The sequence below is a fragment of the Castor canadensis genome, chromosome 13 (assembly GCF_047511655.1).
Source record: "Castor canadensis chromosome 13, mCasCan1.hap1v2, whole genome shotgun sequence".
NCBI lineage: Eukaryota > Metazoa > Chordata > Mammalia > Rodentia > Castoridae > Castor > Castor canadensis.
Window position 1 is genome coordinate 39,844,834 of NC_133398.1, and position 3,222 is coordinate 39,848,055.

Below are 3,222 nucleotides of genomic sequence, written 5' to 3' on the forward strand. Positions count from 1 at the left end.
CTACAGGAGGTCCAACAAGAAATCTGGCCCTTAGTGCGCTACTTGTATGAGACCAAAGATACATCAAACCCGGATCATTGCATCGTCTCAGGGGATTGGGTATGGGTAAAGAGTCACAGAGCCCGCACTTTAGAAGAAAGAGGGAAGGGCCCTTACATGGTCATTCTGGTTACCCCCACTGCTCTTAAGGTTGACAGCGTTGGGCCTTGGGTCCATCACTCCCACATGCGTCAAGCCAGTCAGCAAGAACAGGAAGAGGCTAGAGAGTGGATCGCATGGCTACACCCCAATAATCCGTTAAAACTGAAGCTCATCCGGCCCAGAAGACGTACAGAGCAACTCTCCACGCGACTCTCAATGCCTCCCCTGCAGTGACCTCCGGACCAGGGCAGACCCCAAGGCCCATTAGCCAGCAAGATGATAAAATTCCTCTTGCGCATTCTAAGCCTTCTGTGTCTATGCTGGGTGGGACCTGCCCAGAACCCTAATCCCCACCAGCCCTACCACCTCACCTGGGTGGTCATAGATACATCCACAGGGGAGATTCTCACTCAGACCTCCAAGGTGACCCCTCCCAACATCTGGTTCCCCAATTTAACTTTTGATCTGACAAAACTGGTGGCCCATGCGGGGATTCTGAAGGATAACTTTTACGTCTGTCCAGGACACCTAAAAGGTAAAAGTAATAGTAAACAGTGTGGGGGGGCATTGAATTATTTTTGTGCTTCCTGGTCCTGTGTGTCCACTGGCAACATCTGGTGGCCACCCCCTGAAAAAACAGACCTAATTACCGTGTCTAAGGGCTGTATAACAGAACAAAGAAGCTGGTGGAGGCCCCACTGTGACCTTGTAAAAATTAAATTTACAGAAAAAGGTAAAGCTGACACTCGATGGATATCAGGCCTCATCTGGGGAATTCGCCACTATGACCCAATGAGGCTTGGGGCCCAAGACCAGGGAGCCCTATTTACCATCCAGCTCACACAGCAACCAGCCCCTACTCAGGCGATAGGCCCCAATAAAGTACTTAAGCTGCCCTATGTGGAGCCGCCTCCCCGACCTCGCACAACCCTAGTCCCTTCCCGACCTCACACAAATGCTAGTATTACAACTCCAGGACAGCTAGGAACTGGCACTTCCCTGGGAAGGCCCAGCCCCATGACTGGGTCTATGGACCCCCTTTGGAATTTGGTAAATACTGCATTCCTAACATTGAACCACACCAGCCCTAATATGACTACCTCCTGCTGGCTGTGCTATGATGTGAGGCCCCCATTCTATGAGGCAATAGGACTAAATGCTACCTACAATGTCTCAACTAGTGAAAACCCCACTCAATGTTCCTGGGGAAACTGTAAGAGAGGTCTGACCATACAAGTGAGCAGCCAAGGAACCTGCTTAGGGAAGGTGCCGGCGGGAAAACAGGACCTATGTGCTGTTGTAGATAACAATCCCACCTGGGGTGATAGTATTAAGTGGATAATTCCAAAAGACAATGGATGGTGGACATGCTCACAGTCTGGGCTCACCCCTTGCCTATCGACTAATGTCTTTAATGGCTCCAAGGAATTCTTTTTTTTTTTTTTTAGAAACTGATGTTTATTTTCCATCAACTTTTTCCCATTTTGCTGAAGGGATGGCAGATCAACAACTTAAGACCATTCAGTGGTTGTCCCCACCCACTCTGTTGCCTGAGCAGTGGGAGCTGCAGACCAGTCTTCAGTGGCTGACTGGGCACTCCAGTCTTCAGTAGGGAATTGCTGGATAGGCACAGAAGGCACTGGTACACCTTCTGACCAGTCTGCAACCTCAGGCTGGGTAGCAGTGAACTCAGGAGCTGGTACAGTCCTTTCACCCTGAAATTCCTCCTTAGTCACAGCCTTTTCAGAGGCAGCCTGTTCTTCCTTCTCAATCTCTTCAGGATCTCTGTAGAAGTACAGATCAGGTATGACCTCCCATGGATGTTCACGGGAGATAGTTCCACGCATGTGCAGAACTTTCTGGGCCAGCATCCACTGCATTAGACCCACCAAATGAGCTCCCTTGTTGTTGCATGGGATGGCAATGTCCACATAGCGCAGAGGAGAATCTGTGTTACACAGAGCAATGGTAGGCAAGTTGACATAAGATGCCTCTGTGAGAGGCTGATGATCAGCCCTGGGATCAGTCACCACCAGAAGATGTGGCTCATGGAAGGCTGCCTGGATTTGGTTAGTGAAGGTTTCTGGAGTGAAATGGCCAGCAATTGGGGTGGCTCCAGTGGCCGCGGCAAACTTCAGTACTGTCCGCTGGCCAGTATTCCTGGAGGATATGACACTGACATCAGCAGAGTTTTCAATGGCAACAATGGCTCAAGCTGCCAGCAGAAGCTTCTCCCAGGTCCTCTTCAGATTTATGATGTAGATACCATCACTTTTCCTTTTGTAGATGTACTGTTCCATCTGGAAATCAAGGTTGGTGCCACCTAAGTGGGTTCCTGCTGCAAGGAATTTGAGGACATCCTCCTCCTTCATTTGCAGGACATCAAGGGCTCTGGACATTGTGTTAGCTTCCCTTTAAGTTATGACAGGAATCAGGAACAATGCCTTATGGACCCCTCTCTGGGTAGTGCGGAAAGGTGGCTCCAAGGAATTCTGTGTCCTAGTGACTGTGCTGCCCCGCATCATCTATCATTCTGAGGAGAGCCTATATTCACACTGGAATACAGGAACAAGTGAAAGAAAAAAGAGAGAGCCTATTTCTGCATTAACCATTGTTACCCTACTTAGCCTAGGAGTGGCTGGAGCAGGAACTGGCATAGCTTCCCTGGCTACTCAACATAGCGGGATGTCCTCGCTGTGCGCAGCCATAGACGAGGACATAGAGAGAATAGAAGCCTCCATTAGTCACCTAGAAAAATCCCTTACCTCCCTATCTGAGGTAGTACTTCAGAACAGACGGGGGCTAGACTTATTGTTCCTACAGCAGGGGGGAATATGTGCCTCCTTAGGGGAGGAATGTTGTTTCTATGCTGCTCATTCGGGAGTAGTAAGGGAGTCAATGTCTAAAGTGAGGGAAGGACTGGCAAAAAGGAAGCAGGAAAGAGAAGCCCAAGAAGGTTGGTTCGAAGCTTGGTTCAATAGGTCCCCCTGGTTTACTACGTTGGTCTCCACCCTGGTGGGTTCCTTGGTTATACTGCTGCTTATCCTAACTTTCGGTCCATGCATTCTGAATAAGCTAGTG

At 49.5% G+C, this 3,222-nt stretch overlaps 1 pseudogene; it reads right to left on the minus strand.

The window, feature by feature from the left end:
• Window positions 1-1,604: 1,604 nt before the first annotated feature.
• On the minus strand, window positions 1,605-2,599 carry LOC109681410 (small ribosomal subunit protein uS2-like; annotated as a pseudogene).
• Window positions 2,600-3,222: the final 623 nt, after the last annotated feature.